Source organism: Chroicocephalus ridibundus, chromosome 21 (genome assembly GCF_963924245.1).
Source record: "Chroicocephalus ridibundus chromosome 21, bChrRid1.1, whole genome shotgun sequence".
Lineage (NCBI taxonomy): Eukaryota > Metazoa > Chordata > Aves > Charadriiformes > Laridae > Chroicocephalus > Chroicocephalus ridibundus.
Window position 1 is genome coordinate 599348 of NC_086304.1, and position 19069 is coordinate 618416.

The following is a 19069-nucleotide window of genomic DNA, read 5'->3' on the forward strand; positions in this document are numbered from 1 at the left end:
GAGCTTTCCAACGAGGCACGGCTTTCCCTCCTGGCTCTTTGGGCATGGGAGCTGTGGCCAGAGCCGCGGCCCTCCTGGAAAATGCTTCGCACGCTAGTGCGGTGGCGCCACGTGGGCGCCGGTGGCTCCGAGGCTGACGGCCGCCGCAAAGCCCACAGCCCCACGGGCTGTGGGGCCACGCGAGCGGCTGCCAAAGAGCTTTCCAACGAGGCACGGCTTTCCCTCCTGGCTCTTCGGGCGTGGGAGCTGTGGCCACAGCCGCGGCCCTACCGGAAAATGCTTCGCAGGCTGGCGCGGCGGCGCCAGGTGGGCGCCGGTGGCGCCGAGGCTGACGGCCGCCGCAAAGCCCGCAGCCCCACGGGCTGTGGGGCCACGCGAGCGGCTGCCAAAGAGCTTTCCAAGGAGGCACGGCTTTCCCTCCTGGCTCTTCGGGCGTGGGAGCTGTGGCCAGAGCCGCGGCCCTACCGGAAAATGCTTCGCAGGCTGGCGCGGCGGCGCCAGGTGGGCGCCGGTGGCGCCGAGGCTGACGGCCGCCGCAAAGCCCGCAGCCCCACGGGCTGTGGGGCCACGCGAGCGGCTGCCAAAGAGCTTTCCAACGAGGCACGGCTTTCCCTCCTGGCTCTTCGGGCATGGGAGCTGTGGCCAAAGCCGTGGCCCTACCGGAAAATGCTTCGCAGGCTGGCGCGGCGGCACCAGGTGGGCGCCGGTGGCGCCGAGCCTGACGGCCGCCGCAAAGCCCGCAGCCCCACGGGCTGTGGGGCCATGCGAGCGGCTGCCAAAGAGCTTTCCAAGGAGGCACGGCTTTCCCTCCTGGCTCTACGGGCGTGGGAGCTGTGGCCAGAGCCGCGGCCCTACCGGAAAATGCTTCGCAGGCTGGCGCGGCGGCGCCAGGTGGGCGCCGGTGGCGCCGAGGCTGACGGCCGCCACAAAGCCCGCAGCCCCACGGGCTGTGGGGCCATGCGAGCGGCTGCCAAAGAGCTTTCCAAGGAGGCACGGCTTTCCCTCCTGGCTCTTCGGGCATGGGAGCTGTGGCCACAGCCGCGGCCCTACCGGAAAATGCTTCGCAGGCTGGCGCGGCGGCGCCACGTGGGCGCCGGTGGCGCCGAGGCTGACGGCCGCTGGAAACCCCGCAGCCCCACGGGCTGTGGGGCCACGCGAGCGGCTGCCAAAGAGCTTTCCAACGAGGCACGGCTTTCCCTCCTGGCTCTTTGGGCGTGGGAGCTGTGGCCACAGCCGCGGCCCTACCGGAAAATGCTTCACAGGCTGGCGCGGCGGCGCGACGTGGGTGCCGGTGCCCCGAGGCTGACGGCCGCCGCAAAGCCCGCAGCCCCACGGGCTGTGGGGCCACGCGAGCGGTCACCAAAGAGCTTTCCAACGAGGCACGGCTTTCCCTCCTGGCTCTTCGGGCGTGGGAGCTGTGGCCAGAGCCGCGGCCTTCCTGGAAAATGCTTCGCACGCTAGTGCGGCGGCGCCACGTGGGCGCCGGTGGCGCCGAGGCTGACGGCCGCCGCAAAGCCCGCAGACCCACGGGCCGTCGGGCCACGCGAGCGGCTGCCAAAGAGCTTTCCAACGAGGCACGGTCTTCTCTCCTGGCTCTTCGGGCGTTGGAGCGGTGGCCAAAGCTGTGGCCCTACCGGAAAATGCTTCGCAGGCTGGAGCGGTGGCGCGACGTGGGTGCCGGTGGCGCCGAGGCTGACGGCCGCCGCAAAGCCCGCAGCCCCACGGGCTGTGGGGCCACGCGAGCGGCTGCCAAAGAGCTTTCCAACGAGGCACGGCTTTCCCTCCTGGCTCTTCGGGCATGGGAGCTGTGGCCAGAGCCGCGGCCCTACCGGAAAATGCTTCGCAGACTAGTGCGGCGGCGCCACGTGGGCGCCGGTGGCGCCGAGGCTGACGGCCGCTGCAAAGCCCGCAGCCCCACGGGCTGTGGGGCCACGCGAGCGGCTGCCAAAGAGCTTTCCAACGAGGCACGGCTTTCCCTCCTGGCTCTTCGGGCGTTGGAGCGGTGGCCAGAGCCGCGGCCCTACCGGAAAATGCTTCGCAGGCTGGCGCGGCGGCGCCAGGTGGGCGCCGGTGGCGTCGAGGCTGACGGCCGCCGCAAAGCCCGCAGCCCCACGGGCTGTGGGGCCACGCGAGCGGCTGCCAAAGAGCTTTCCAACGAGGCACGGCTTTCCCTCCTGGCTCTTTGGGCATGGGAGCTGTGGCCACAGCCGCGGCCCTACCGGAAAATGCTTTGCGGGCTGGCGCGGCAGCGTCATGTGGGTGCCGGTGGCGCCGAGGCTGACGGCCGCCGCAAAGCCCGCAGCCCCACGGGCTGTGGGGCCACGCGAGCGGCTGCCAAAGAGCTTTCCAACGAGGCACGGCTTTCCCTCCTGGCTCTTCGGGCGTGGGAGCAGTGGCCAAAACTACAGCCCTACTGGAAAATGCTTCGCAGGCTGGCGCGGCGGCGCCAGGTGGGCGCCAGTGGCGCCGAGGCTGACGGCCGCCGCAAAGCCCGCAGCCCCACGGGCTGTGGGGCCACGCGAGCGGCTGCCAAATTGCTTTCCAACGAGGCACGGCTTTCCCTCCTGGCTCTTCGGGCGTGGGAGCTGTGGCCAGAGCCGCGGCCCTACCGGAAAATGCTTCGCAGGCTGGCGCGGCAGCGCCACGTGGGCGCCGGTGGCGCCGAGGCTGACGGCCGCCGCAAAGCCCGCAGCCCCACGGGCTGTGGGGCGACGCGAGCGGCTGCCAAAGAGCTTTCCGACGAGGCACGGCTTTCCCTCCTGGCTCTTCGGGCGTGGGAGCTGTGGCCAGAGCCGCGGCCCTACCGGAAAATGCTTCGCAGGCTGGCGCGGCGGCGCGACGTGGGTGCCGGTGGCGCCGACGCTGACGGCCGCCGCAAAGCCCGCGGCCCCACGGGCTGTGGGGCCACGCGAGCGGCTGCCAAAGAGCTTTCCAACGAGGCACGGCTTTCCCTCCTGGCTCTTCGGGCATGGGAGCTGTGGCCAGAGCCGCGGCCCTACCGGAAAATGCTTCGCAGGCCGGCGCGGCGGCGCCACGTGGGCGCCGGTGGCGCCGAGGCTGACGGCCGCCGCAAAGCCCGCAGCCCCACGGGCTGTGGGGCCACGCGAGCGGCTGCCAAAGAGCTTTCCAACGAGGCACGGCTTTCCCTCCTGGCTCTTCGGGCGTGGGAGCTGTGGCCAGAGCCGCGGCCCTACCGGAAAATGCTTCGCAGGCTGGCGCGGCGGCGCCAGGTGGGCGCCGGTGGCGCCGAGGCTGACGGCCGCCGCAAAGCCCGCAGCCCCACGGGCTGTGGGGCCACGCGAGCGGCTGCCAAAGAGTTTTCCGACGAGGCACGGCTTTCCTTCCTGGCTCTTCGGGCGTGGGAGCTGTGGCCATAGACGTGGCCCTACCGGAAAATGCTTCGCAGGCTGGCGCGGCGGTGCCACGTGGGCGCCGGTGGCGCCGAGGCTGACGGCCGCCGCAAAGCCCGCAGCCCCACGGGCTGTGGGGCCACGCGAGCGGCTGCCAAAGAGCTTTCCAACGAGGCACGGCTTTCCCTCCTGGCTCTTCGGGCGTGGGAGCTGTAGCCACAGCCGCGGCCCTACCAGAAAATGCTTCGCAGGCTGGCGCGGCAGCGACACGTGGGCGCCGGTGGCGCCGAGGCTGACGCCGCCGCAAATCCCGCAGCCCCACGGGCTGTGGGGCCACGCGAGCGGCTGCCAAAGAGCTTTCCAATGAGGAACGGCTTTCCCTCCTGGCTCTTCGGGCGTGGGAGCTGTAGCCAGAGCCGCGGCCCTACCGGAAAATGCTTCGCAGGCTGGCGCGGCGGCGCGACGTGGGCGCCGGTGGCGCCGAGGCTGACAGCCGCCGCAAAGCCCGCAGGCCCAAGGGCTGTGGGGCCACGCGAGCGGCTGCCAAAGAGCTTTCCAACGAGGCACGGCTTTCCCTCCTGGCTCTTCGGGCGTGGGAGCTGTGGCCACAGCCGCGGCCCTACCGGCAAATGCTTCGCAGGCTGGCGCGGCGGCGCAACGTGGGCGCCGGTGGCGCCGAGGCTGACGGCCGCCGCAAAGCCCGCAGCCCCATGGGCTGTGGGGCCACGCGAGCGGCTGCCAAAGAGCTTTCCAACGAGGCACGGCTTTCCCTCCTGGCTCTTCGGGCGTGGGAGCTGTGGCCAGAGCCGCGGCCCTACCGGAAAATGCTTCGCAGGCTGGCGCGGCGGTGCCAGGTGTGGGCCGGTGGCACCGAGGCTGACGGCCGCTGCAAAGCCCGAAGCTCCACGGGCTGTGGGGCCACACGAGCGGTTGCCAAAGAGCTTTCTAACGAGGCACGGCTTTCCCTCCTGGCTCTTTGGGCGTGGGAGCTGTCGCCAGAGCCGCGGCCCTACCGGAAAATGCTTCGCAGACTTGCGTGGCGGCGCCACTTGAGCGCCGGTGGCGCCGAGGCTGACGGCCGTCGCAATGCCCGCAGCCCCACGGGCTGTGGGGCCACGCGAGCGGCTGCCAAAGAGCTTTCCAACGAGGCACGGCTTTCCCTCCTGGCTCTTCGGGCGTGGGAGCTGTGGCCAGAGCCGCGGCCCTACCGGAAAATGCTTCGCAGGCTGGCGCGGCGGCGCCGAGGCTGACGGCCACTGCAAAGCCCGAAGCTCCACGGGCTGTGGGGCCACACGAGCGGCTGCCAAAGAGCTTTCCAACGAGGCACGGCTTTCCCTCCTGGCTCTTCGGGCGTGGGAGCTGTGGCCAGAGCCACGGCCCTACCGGAAAAGGCTTCGCAGGCTGGCGCGGCGGCGCCAGGTGGGCGCCGGTGGCGCCGAGGCTGACCGTGTCTGGAAAGCCCGCAGCCCCACGGGCTGTGGGGCCACGCGAGCGGCTGCCAAAGAGCTTTCCAACGAGGCACGGCTTTCCCTCCTGACTCTTCGGGCGTGGGAGCTGTGGCCAGAGCCGCGGCCCTACCAGAAAATGCTTCGCAGGCTGGAGCGGCGGCGCCACATGGGCGCCGGTGGCGCCGAGGCTGACGGCCGCCGCAAAGCCCGCAGCCCCACGGTCTGTGGGGCCACGCGAGCGGCTGCCAAAGAGCTTTCCAACGAGGCACGGCTTTCCCTCGTGGCTCTTCAGGCGTGGGAGCTGTGGCCAGAGCCGCGGCCCTACCGGAAAATGCTTTGCAGGCTGGCGCGGCGGCGCCACGTGGGCGCCGGTGGCGCCGAGGCTGACGGCCGCCGCAAAGCCCGCAGCCCCACGGGCTGTGGGGTCACGCGAGCGGCTGCCAAAGAGCTTTCCGACGAGGCACGGCTTTCCTTCCTGGCTCTTCGGGCGTGGGAGCTGTGGCCATAGACTTGGCCCTACCGGAAAATGCTTCGCAGGCTGGCGCGGCGGCGCCACGTGGGCGCCGGTGGCGCCGAGGCTGACGGCCGCCGCAAAGCCCGCAGCCCCACGGGCTGTGGGGCCACGCGAGCGGCTGCCAAAGAGCTTTCCAACGAGGCACGGCTTTCCCTCCTGGCTCTTCGGGCGTGGGAGCTGTCGCCAGAGCCGCGGCCCTACCCGAAAATTTTTTGGAGGCTGGCGCGGCGGCACCACCTCGGGCTGCGGGATTTCCTGCTGCCTTCAGAGTCTCACAGCCACCTTTTCCCACTTGGCACCACGCCAGCCTCTAGCCTTTCTATTTTTAAGTCCAGATAGTGTACGACTTAACATTATACAGAGCGCTATACATCAATACATGCTCACATTAAGCATAGCCAATGGAAAAATTGGCAATACAGTGCCATCGTCTGTTATAAAGTGTCAGATGTCATTGAAGACTGTGACAGAGCGATACAACGTTAAGCGTAACACAGTACTGGGCAGTGCCAGGCAATACACCGTCACAAAATCACCAATAGTGAAGTTCAGAACGGAGTGCAGTCTTACAGCAGAATCTCTGATGCCACCTTTAAGCCAGTGACAGGCGGTACAACGTCACACGTTACAGTATGCAGGGCAGTACAACCCGATTCGCTAACAAATAAATTAGTGCAAATTACAAGACTCCCAATACAGTACAGTACAATGCCAGACAGTCTCAGATGTCGGTCAAGACAATGCCAGGGCAACGCAGTGCAAGACATAACGTTATACAGGTCAGTACAAGGCCATACGCAGTCCAATGAATAACAGTAAACTACAATACCCAAAACACACTGGCAAACAATGGCAAACAATCCCACATGTCGGTCGAGACAATGACAACGCGAGACGGAACACCGTGCAGGGCAGCACAAGGCAGTACACAGTCAAATAAAGTACAGCTGACCAGAAAACCCGCACTACGCTGCCGTACGATCTCAAAACGTCTCGGATGGCAGTCAAGGCAATTACAGGGCAATACAAAGCACTACGTCGCAGTACACAAGGCAGTACAAGGCAATACTCAGTCAAATAAATAACAGACAGTCAAAAAATTCACAGTGCAGTGAATTCACATGGGTCAGATGGCAACCAAAAGAAGGACCGGGCAATACAAGGCGAGAGGTAACCCAATACGGGGCTGGACAAGGCAATATGCAGTTGTGGCGTGGAGAGCGATTCACTTCAGTCCTGAGAGAAGTAGAGAAACATTTAGAAACATCAACACAGTGTTTCGACAAAGGCAGCAGTGAACGTAACATCCCTTTACCAGGTTCCGTGGCCACATCCCCCGGATAATTTATTGCACAGGGGCCAGGGTCAGACGAGCTGTTAGGGAGACCCTCCCGTTGAGCCACAACCCCCTTGCTTTCTAAACTCCTTCTTGAGGAGCAGTCTAAGTGCGGCTGGATCCAATTCCTAGCCCTGGACTTGGGCAACGGTTCACCTCTAAAGGATTGTATCCGCGCCATCAACCCTTTATATCACTGAGCTAAGGCTACGAGGTTTAGCGTGGTACTAGTCACTTACCGAGACTCTGTTGCGGCAAGGGATCTCTCAGCCTTGAGGAGCAGAACCTGAAGCAAGCATCCCCGCTCAAGGGCACATCCTGGTGCTATGACAGACTATGACAGGCAATACTATGACAGGGCAATACAACGCAAGACGTAACTTTACACAGGGCAGTACAAGGCCAATACACAGTCAAATAGGGAACGACCGATCACAAAATTGATGCACGGTCAAATAGAGTACAACAGTCTAAGAAGCCCTCAACACAGTGCCTGTCAACGCCAGAATACATCAGATGGCTCGCAGCACGGTGAGAGGGCAATACGACGCAAGACTTAGGAAAATACAGGGCAGTACAAAGCAATACGTAGTCAAATATAGAACAGCCGATCAAAAACACCCTCAGTTCGGTGCGGTACAACCCCAGAGAGTGTAAAAGGACAGTTAAGACTATTTCATGGCAACACAACGCACAATGTAACACAATACAGGTTGCTACAACACAATACAGAATAATATAGGAAACAACCGATCAAAACGCCACAATACGGTGCAGTACAATCCCACACGGTCTCGGGTGGCAGTCAAGACAACTATAGGGCGACACGATCCAAGATGCAACATTACACGACAGAGTAGAACTGGAGACGCAGTCAACTAAATACCAACCGATTAGAAGAACCGCAGTACAGTGCGGGAGAAAACAAAAATAAATGGAGATGCCAGTCAAGACAATGACAGAGCAATACAAGGCAAGAAATAACGCAATACAGGGCAGTACAGTGAAATACACGGTCAAATAAATAACTGATTAAGTATCCCACAATACCGTGCGATGCAATGCCAAAACGTGTGAGACAGCAGTCGAGGCAGTGACAGAGCTATACAATGGAAGACATAACGCAGGGCTGTACAACACCAAAATGTATCAGATGGCACTCAGAACAATAACATAGCCATACAATGCAAGCCGCAACACAATACAAGGTGGTAACAAGGCAATACACGGTCAAACACAGAACAACGAATAAAACCTGCACAATACGGATCGCTGCAATCCCAGAACATCTAAAGTGACAGTGAACGGAATGACGGGGCAGTACAATGCAAGATACAACACTAGACAGGGCAACACGCATTCAAATAACGCAAAACCAATTAAAAAACCCACAATACACACCAGTACAATGCCAAAACAGATCAGATGGCAGTACGGGCGAATAGAGGGCAACACAATGCCAAACGTGACGCCATACGGGGCCGGACAAGGCAATACGCAGTTGTGGCAGGCCGAGCGGCTAACTTCGCTTCTAAGAGAGAAGCGGTGAAACATTCAGAAACATCAACACAGTGATTCTCCAAAGGCAGCAGCGCATGTGACGGCGCTTTACCAGATTCCATATGGCCACGCACCCCGGATTATTTACTGCCTAGGGGCCAGGGTCAGACAAGCTGTCTGGGAGACCCTCCCGTTGAGTCACGAGGCTCGGAAAGGACCCCCTTGCTTTCTAAACTCCTTCTCGGAGAGGAGTCTAGGTGCGGCTGGATCCAATTCCTCGCCCCGGACTTAGGCAATGGTTCACCTCTAAAGGATTGTATCTGCGCCATCGACCCTTTATATCACTGAGCTAAGGCTACAAGGTTTAGTATGCTATTAGTCACTTACTGAGAATCTGTTGCGGCAAGGCATCTCTATCTCGAGGAGCAGAACCTTAATTGAGCGTCCCTGCTCAAGGGGAGATCCTGGCCACGGAGGCCCCTGCCATGCAGAAGTCAAAAGGCTCTTGGGCTGTCCACTATTTATGGGGTAAGCTAATTGACTTATAGTCACATCAGCACAGGAACAAGATATCTAGGTCCCCACTGTGTTGCCAACCATCCCCCAACTTCAAGTACCACTCAGAACAACTCCATGGATGATTGGGGCGCCAAAACGAAGGGGCGCCCACACCACCCCAGCAGTCAAATAAGGAACAACCAATGGAACTTTCACAATAAATAAGTACAATCCCAGACAGTCCAAAGTAACAGCCAAGACAATGACAGACCAATACAGTGCAAGACCTAACATCATACAGAGCAGTAAAAGGCAACGCGCAGCCAAGTCAAGAACAGTTAAAATACCCATAATCCAGTGCAGCACTATGACACTGTCCCAAAACACAGTCAAAACAACGACAGAGTAATGCAACACGAGCCGTAACACAACACAGGGCAGCACAAAGCAATACACAGTCACACAAAGAACAGCCAATTAAAAAACCCACAACAGAACGCCCTACGATCTCAGGAAGTCTCAGAGGGCAGTCACGGCAAATACAGGGCAATACGGTGCAAGATAACACAATACAGGCCACTGCCAGCCAATACTCAGTCAAATAAATAACAGACAGTCAAAAAATTCACAATGCAGTGCACTACTATGACACCATGGGTCAGGCGGCAATCATGACAACGACAGGGCAATACAAGGCAAGACGTAACCCAACACGGGGCCGGACAAGGCAATATGCAGTTGTGGCGGGTGGAGCCATTCACTTCACTCCTAAGAGAAAAGTAGAGAAACATTCAGAAACATCAACACAGTGATTCTCCAAAGGCAGCAGTGCACGTGACGGCGCTTTATCAGGTTCCGTGGCCACGTACCCTGGATTATTTACTGCCTAGGGGCCAGGGTCAGACGAGCTGTCAGGGAGACCCTCCCGTTGAGTCACGAGGCTCGGAAAGGACCCCCTTGCTTTCTAAACTCCCTCTCAGAGAGGAGTCTAGGTGCGGCTGGATCCAATTCCTAGCTCGGAGAGGACCCCCCCTTGCTTTCTAAACTCCTTCTCGGAGAGGAGTCTAGGTGCGGCTGGATCCAATTCCTAGCCCCGGACTTGGGCAACGGTTCACCTCTAAAGGATTATGTCTGTGCCGTCAACCCTTTACATGGCTCATAAAAAACAGCTGATGAAGGAAGTGACAATATGGTGGCCTACAACAGCAGAATAGATCAGATGACAATCAAGACAACAACAGAGCAATACAATGGAAGACGTAACACCACACGGGGCCGGACAAGGCAATACACAGCCACATCAGAACCCATGAGAGACATCACACTACAGTCCAGACCTAGGACAGATTCTCTAACGTGACCGTCAAGACGACAGGGCAATGCAATGCAAGATGTAACACAGGCCATATGCAGTTGTGGCGGGCGCAGTGATAAAATTCACTCCTAAGAGAGAGGTAGAGAAACATTAACAAACACAACAGTGATTCACTAAAGGTAGCAGCGCACATGATGGCACTTTACCAGATTGCACGGCCACGCACCCCGGGTCATTTACTGCCTCGGGGCCAGGGTCTGACACGCTGTCTGGGAGACCCTCCTGTTGAGTCACGAGGCTCGGAAAGGACCCCCTTGCTTTCTAAACTCCTTCTCCGAGAGGAGTCTAGGTGCGGCTGGATCCCATCCTCGCCCCGGACTTGGGCAACGGTTCACCTCTAAAGGATCATATCTGCGTGATCAAACCCTTTGTATCGCTCAGCTAAGATGGCAAAGTCTGGCATGCTGTTAGTCACTTACCCAGAATCTGTTGCGGCAAGGCTTCTCTCAGCCTCCAGGAGCAGAACCTTAAGTGAGTGTCCCCGGGAAATGCTGGCAAACAGGCCGCTGCCTTGCAAGAAAGCTCCAAGGGCTCTTGGTCTGTCCGCTAGGTCTATAGCAAGCTAACTGACTCACAGTGTCTTGACTCTGGTGCCAGCCATCCCACAAAGTTCAAGTGCCACTCGTAGCGACTCCTGCTGGTCGTTATAGCTCGAGCAGCAGCCCGGGGGAAAAAGGGGGGTGACATCGCAACAGCAGTCAAATACAGAACAACCGGTTAAAAATTGCACAATACCGTGCCAGAGACTCTAAAATAACTGGCAAGACAACGACAGGGCAACACCATGCAAGATCTAACCTTACACAGGGCAGTACAAGGCAACATACAATCAAATGCAGAGCAGACAATGGAAGATTTGACGGTACAGTGCCATACAACGGTAGAATATATCAGATGTCGGTCACCACAATGACAGAGCAATACAAGGCAAGACGTAACGCGATACGGGGCACTACCAGGCGACACAGTCAAGGAAACAACAACCCATGAAAGAATTCACAATACAGCGCGGTCCTAGGACGGAACGTGTAAAATGACCGTCGAGACAGTGACAGGGCAATACAATGCAAGACACAACACCATACCAGGTGGTAACAAGGCAACATGCAGCCAAACGAAGAACAACCGATTAAGAAACCCAGCATACGTTCAACTGTAATACCAGAAAAGATCAGAAGGCAGTCAAGACAATGACAGCACACTATAACATGAGAAGTAACACAATACACGGCAGTACAAGGCATTACACAGTCAAATAAAGAAGAACCGATTAAAAACCACACAATACAGTGCGGTGCGATGCCAGAGTAGATCAGAAGGCAGTCGAGACTATGACGGGGCAATATAATGCAAGATGTTACACAATACAGGGCGGTACAAGGCATTAGAAAGCCAGATGAAGAACAACCGGTTAAAAAACCAGCAATACAGCGTGGTACGAGGCCCGAACAGATCAGAAGGCAGTCAAGGCTACGACGGGGCAATATAACACAAGACATAACGCAATAGAGGGCGGTACAAGGCATTACACAGTCAAAGAACAACCGATTAAAAAAAACAAACACGCAACACGGTGTGGTACGATGCCAGAATAGATCACAGAGCAATCAAGAGCGTGACGGGGCAACACGATGCGAAACCGATACTGAGTGAGGTGGAGCAATACTATTTCAAATATACAAGAACATAGTACGGAACCAAGTTCTTAAGCGTATGACACAAGACCATCTCAAATGGCAGTCAAGGAAGTTACTGAGCAACGTAATCCCGATTTGCACAAAATGGTGCCATCAGGCACCATCGCGTCCGTCAACACTAAGTTGTACTGCAATATCCCCCGCATCACACGCGCCATACCCTTCTGCTCACCTGCTCCGCATGGATTCCGGATTTGGACTTTGTGGCACACTCTGGTTCTGGCACCTAAAACACCTAAGACACACAATATTACTGTTGAGCTTACGGGAAACCACCACCCCCATGCGCTACCTCTCTGCTACCCAGCTCACCTCCAACGCTCGTCCGGCTCCGGATGCCTGCGGCGCCTGCAAATCCAAAGACAAACACTCCCCTGAGCTGCAATGTAGCACTGGGCTATTAGACACCAACGTGTCCACAACCGCCTCACTTGCTGGGACTACTCAGTAGGCGTGCAGCATCGCCCCTCTGACCCTGCATGTCACACCAACTGAAGAAACACACGCCGAGATACTGCCCAAAACCCTACCAAATTCCCCATCTCCCACTCCCTCACCTTGCCCGCCCATCCTCCCCCGAGGCGTGCAACCTGAAGGCTCGCAAACCACCCATAAAACCCAACAGACATGGGTTGCTTTAAAACTTGAAAGTTGCTCCCTCTGAGGCAGATGTGATAAGGTCAGCAGCGGCGGGTGGGCTGAAGTGACTGACTCATCCCCATCCCCACATCCCATGTCATTCATTGCTTCAAAACTTCAAATTGGAAAGAACCAATACATACAGTACTCAGAGCCACATCTTCTCTCTAATACCACGTGCTGACTCACCTTCTTACATTGCTCTCCTCTCCTACGCTGCCCCGCCAAGCTTGTCCTGTTGCATCTGCAAGAACGACATCAGAGAAATCACCCTGAGGCAGAGCAATAGAGTCATAACAACAAAAAGTCTTGCACCTTTTTACAAATACCATCTAAGGTCCAAATACAACCGTACACAAAGAAAATTACAAAAAAAAATAATCCGCACCAAAACCAGCTGTACCCTCTTCCACATGAACTCTTCTTCACTGCTGCTGTATTGCCTTCCCAACATGCCTCTGCTCTTCCCAAACAAAACAGAAGAGGTGTCTACACAGCCTCCCAGTGGCTACCCTGAGATAACTCTAACACCTTTACCCCAATCTACTGGGATTCATGTACTGCATATAGACTCTCCACAGGATTCCGCCCACCCTGGACACTACGTGCCCAGGCAGGGCAGCCCCGAGCCAAACACTCACGGTTACGGACAGACACTACACGGAACGCTACGAACGACACGCCTCAAAGATGAGAGAAAACTCTCAGCAAGAAAGATGACACGGGGACCAAAGTCACCGTCGTGCAAGAAAATCTGTGGGATCGTGATGATGTCAACGTGAAGACGCTCTACGGAACCCCCGAAGCAAACTGTAGAACGTGATGATACGTAATAAGAATGGACTGTTGAGCCCGCTAAGATGGACATGCAGGAAGTCTGGCTTCAAGACCTAAGAACGTAACGACGCAGGGAAGAACTCCCAGACATGGAAGTGGGCCATCCAGAAACTTCCGAGAGGCAAGATTGATGCACGCTTTAAGATGCTAACGCAAGAAGAGCATCAGATGAATGGTGCTACGCCCACAGGCCCAAGCATTCGAGACCCTAAGGATGACGCCCAGGGCCCCACGTCGTGCTCCTGGAGCTCAAAGATGACCTCGAGACCCAAGAAGGGGCGAAGATACACAACACAGACCACATGAACGACATGACAACACGCACAGGCTGGAACTGCCCTGCCCGGGACACGCTAGCGTCACACTGAACAGTAAGCAACATCCTTTACCTTCCTAAATATGACTGTGCCCCGGGACAGCCCTCGCCACTACGCTAACGTCAAAGACCCCATTTTGCAATTGTCCACCTCGGCCCCTCTCCGGCGCCTGACTGTCAACTTAGCTTTTGGAGGGCCAGGCATCTGAATCCTTCTTCGATGCGGTCCGCAAAAACCAGCCATCCGATACATTTCCGCAGTCACCAGGTTCCTCCTCTTCCTCTGCAAAAGGAAAATAAAACATAATCCCAGAGGCCGCCACAGCACCAGCAATAAGCATCCTGAGAGGAGATGCCAACCTCTTCGACGACACCCTCAGCCTCCCGAATGCCGTGGCGTTCTGCTCGCCCGCTCCGCACCGATTCCGGAGTCCGAGGCTGCAATGATAGTTATTCACAGCACCTAAGAGACCAAGAAACACAACATTACCACTGCGCTTCTGCCAAACCGCCACACCATCAACTCCTATCTTCTGTCTTCATTCACATGAAAAAAAAAGTACCCAATTGTATTCATAGAGGCGCCAGTCACATCTTCCCTCTAATGCCACATGCCGAGCCACCTCCGTACAGCGCTCCTCTCGGCTCCCCTACGTCACCCTGCACATCTCATCTCTCGGCATCTAAAAAGAGAAAAAAAAAATCCAACATTACCCCGATGCAGAGCGATAGCTTAATTCCAAAGGTCTTGTTTCTACTTCGGAACACTGTTCAATTAGATCCAACTACAGCCTGCCATCAAAAAAAAAAAAAACACCACAGAAAAAGCCCACAAACATTACAGCCCACACAAAGCAGCCTGAACATCTTTGAGATACTGCGTCCTTCACTGACTGTGAACAGCCTCTCCGACTTGGCTCTGCTTATGCCAACACCCACTAATAAAACACCCACGCACCCAACCTACTGAGAGCAAATTAATTCCAGATGACTACCCAACCTTTGCCTCGGTCTCCACAGATCCACATATTAACTGTAGACTCTCGTCACTATTCTGCCTGACCTGGACTCTACACACCCGGGCAGGGGAGCTCCGAGCCAGACACACACACAAGCACAGACCAACACTACACAAAACGCTAAAAACAACGCACCTCAAGGATGAGAGAAAACTCTCAGCAAGAAGGATGACACCCAGACGGAAGTCACCGTCGGGCAAGACGACCTGGAGACCGTGGTGGTGATGTGAAGAGGCTCTATGGAAGCCCCTGAAACAGAGTGTAGGACATCATCATCTGTGATAAGAAGGGACTGTCAAGACTGATAAGATGTATGCGGGGGAAGCCTGGCTTCAAGACCTAAGAACGTAATGACATAGGGAAGAAGTCCCAGTTGTAGACGCGAGCCATCCGGAAACTTCCAAGACGCAAGACCGATGCAAGCTTTAAGCTTCTAACGCAAGACGACCAGCAGCCGAATGGTGCTATGCCCATGGGTGCAGGTGTTCGAGACCCTAGGGATGGCGCCTGAGGCGCCATGCCGTGCTCCTGGAGCTTAAAGATGACCTCGAGACCCGAGAAAGGTCTAAGACACAGAACACGGACCACACGAAAGACAACAACACACACAGGCTGGAACCACCCTGCCCGGGAATGCCGAACAGTAAGCCGCATCCCTTACGTGCCTAAAGGAGACTGCCCTCCAGGACAAACCTCTCCCCTACGCCAACTTCAAAGACACCTTTTTGCAATTCTCAACCTCGTCCCCTCTCGAGCGCCAGTCTCTCAACTTAGCTTTTGGAGGGCCAGGGGTCCGAATCCATCCTTGAGGCAGTCCACAGAAAACAGCCATCCAGTACGTTCCTGTGGTCACCAGCTTCCTCCTCTTCCTCTGCAAAAGGAAAAGAAAAAAAAAAGTTATCCCAAAAGCAGCCACAGCACCAGCAATAAGCATCCTGAGAGGAGATGCCAACCTCTTCCACAACACCCTCAGCCTCATGAACGCCGAGGCATTCTGCTCGCCCACTCAGAGCCAATTCCAGAGTCTGACACTGCGGCAACAGTTATTCACGGCACCTAAGATACCAAGAAACACAGCATTACCACTGCGCTACTGCCAAACCACCAGTCCCGTGCTCCTCCTCGATACTATCTGGCTCGCCTCAAATGCGAGAGCCTAGAGCACACCAGGCTCCGACGACACCCGAACCCATCTGCAAACCCTATCCAAGAAGGACTCATAAACCCGGCTCCCTTTTCTAGCCCTCCCCCAGTGCCAAAACTTTAGAAACCCCTTCTCTTCTCCCTGAGCTGCCAGGGAAGGAGCCCCACTTCTTCCCCATAGATCCCACCCTTTATTTGCCAGCCCGAACACCCGGCGTTGGACACTTCTCAAGAGCCACTCTTCCCAGCCTCTCCCTGCGTCCCACCACCACCTCCCATCTTCTGTCTTCCCACAGACTCTGGGCTCTGCTGCAGACCCACAGAGTCAGTGAAGCCCTGATCTGACCTATACCAGGGGCCTGCCACAAGCCGCAAAGGCTCCAGGGACACGGCAAAACCCTGAGCACGGTGGGGGAAGGTGACAAGGCACCCCACATCCTGAAATACGTTATGCTTTATGGCCCTGCTGCTTTCCTGAGAAATGTGGAAACTCCATCTACAGCTGCAGACAAGGTGCTCACCCAGTCCCTGCAAAGTAATCTCATCATCTGCCCGATTGAGAAAATTCTATTGGCATCTTACCTGGGATACAGCAAAGCTAGTGGGAAAAAAAAAAACCACACAAACAAGAAAGTTCCGTCTTCAATACAGTCAGGGATTCCAGGAAAATGCGCCATGCCTGGAAGAGAGAAAACCATACCCTTAAACTATCTCACCGCCCCCTAAGACTCATTACCACGCGACTCACCTCAAAAACCACAAGGAAGAGAACCGGCACATGAGGCCGCTCTCTACTATACACGCTGCCAAACCTCACCTGGTCCTGAAGGTCTTGCCACCTCCAGCTTCTTACCTGCTATTCTCTAAATGGGATAACATCTCCACCCAAGGAGCTGAGCCGCCTCCAAAGCTGCAATCGACTGAAGGACAGGCAGAGCTCTGACCCTGGAGAAGCCCGGCAGCAGAATGAGCTGCCCCAGCAGAGGCTGTGGGTTATATACCCCGGGCCCCGCCCACCCCCGTTCCCACCAGCACCTGGGAAAGGGCCTGGCTGACCTCCACAAGGCATAGAGCCTGCCAGAGGAAAAGCTGCTCCTTTCCTCACAGGCCTGAGAAGTACAGCATGCAAAACACCAAAACGGAGAAAGCGACCCTTAGAGGAACGGACAATATGTGCTCTTTTATTACACCTACATCAACTGTGTCAGCAACAGGGCCCGGTAGGTAAGTAAACTTAATTAAACTTTTGCAGGGCGTAGACATAAAGAGAAAGACATCATCCTAACCTAAATAGGCCAGAAGATCATGAAGCACAATAACAATATTTTTATCAAGACTCAATGTGCTTTAGTTTCCTTGTAAAAGAAACCCCACAACGAGTCATACAGCATTTCTAGCAAGACGACGCATATTATCCAACTTCTGCCAGAACTGTGTTCTGGATCGGACCGACAGACAGAGTGCCAGCAGAGGCTTGTGCGCCGCCCGTAATGCAGTGGCTGAGAAAGAACCAAGGCTTGGGGCCGCCGCTCTCCTCGGCCGAGTCTGCTCCAGTGCCCTGTCTGTCATCATTGCTGTTGTGCCTTAGGCCATGCAGTAAAACAAGTGACACGTGCTCCCTTTTAACTTCTCTCCTGAGGCAGAAAAGAACAAGAGAGAGAGACTTAGGGACTGAAAGATAAACTGAACTGTAATGAAATCTTAACAGCAAAATAATACTGAGAAAAGACAACAGTAACAAGAAAACAATTAAATATATACAGGACATACACAACCCGATACAGAGCTCCCAGGATGACCGCTGCTTCACTGGCAAAGTCCGGGACCAGACTCCGTGACAGACCGGAACCAGACTCCGTGACAGACCGGAACCAGACTCCGTGACAGACCGGAACCAGACTCCGTGACAGACCGGAACCAGACTCCGTGACAGACCGGAACCAGACTCCGGACCTGGTTGCATAAATGCACGGATCGAGGTCAAAGGACAATGAACAGACAGGGAGTCTTCAGAGGCCAGACAACAGGTACCGACCCCTTTGATCCCTCCGCTTTTATACTGAGCGTGATGAGGATGGGATGGAATACCCTATCAGTCAGATTCAGGTCACCGGTCCCGTCTGCTCTTCACTATGGGTGCAACCCCTCTACGCTTTTCTGCTTCCAACCCTCCAACAGGACAGATATAAAAGTTAGCTGGGCTGTGCTGTTGTAGGAATAAGTATAAGCAAGAGCCTCTCTGCACGGCATCCCTTCGCATTAAGTGTAAATATAAGTTCTTGGTGCTCTGAAGGCAGATACTACCTGAAAAATACGTCATTATTTTCAGAGAGTTCACTTCATTGGAAGAGACTTACCTGAAAAGTAAAGTGACTGCAAACAACACCAGTTCTGTTGTACCTCAGACCAGCACTTCCACACATGGCTACGTAACCTCACATTCACATGAAAAAAAGAAGAAGTGGCCAAATGTATTCATGGAGCCGCCGGTCACATCTTCCCTTTAAGACCTCGGGCTCAGCCACCTTTGTCCTGCGCCCCCATCAGCTCCCCTGTGTATCCCTGGCCACCTCATCTCTCTGCATCTGAAAAAAAAGCAACACACCAACATCAAACATTACCCTAATGCAGAGCAGTAGCTTAATTCCAAAGGTCTTGTTTCTACTTAGGAACCCTGTTCACATAAGTCCAACTACAGCCTGTCATCCAAAGAAGAGACGCCTGCAAACATTACACCCCACACAATGCAGGTTTACCATCTTTGAGATACTGTCCCCTTCACTAGCCATGAACACCCTCTCCAACTTGTCTCCGCTTATGCCAGCGCCCACTAATGAAACACCCGTCCACACAGCCTCTCGAGAGCTAATCAATTCGAGACGACTGAGCAACCTTTGCCTGGGTCTAGACAGATCCTCATATTCAGTACAGACTGCTGTCGTGATTCTGCCTACCCTGGACACTACACACCCAGGCAGGGCAGCCCCAAGCCAAACACACACAGACTGACGCTACACAGAACACAACGAACGACGCGCCTCAAGGATGAGAGAAAACTCTCAGCAAGAAGGATGACACTGGGACCAAAGTCATCGTCGGGCAAGACAGCCTGCAGGACTGTGATGGAGACAATGTGAAGAGGCTCCACAGAACCCCCTGAAACAAAGCGTAGAACTTCACAGTTCCTGAGAAGGGACTGTTGAGCCTGACAAGATGGACACGCAGGAAGCCTAGCTTCAAGACCTAAGAACTTAACGACACAGGGAAGAAGCCCCAGTCGCTGAAGCGGGCCATCCAGAAAGTTCCAAGATGCAAGACCGATGCACGCTTTAAGATGCTAATGCAAGAAGAGAGGCAGACGGTTGGTGCTACACCCACGGGTGCAGGTGTTCGACAC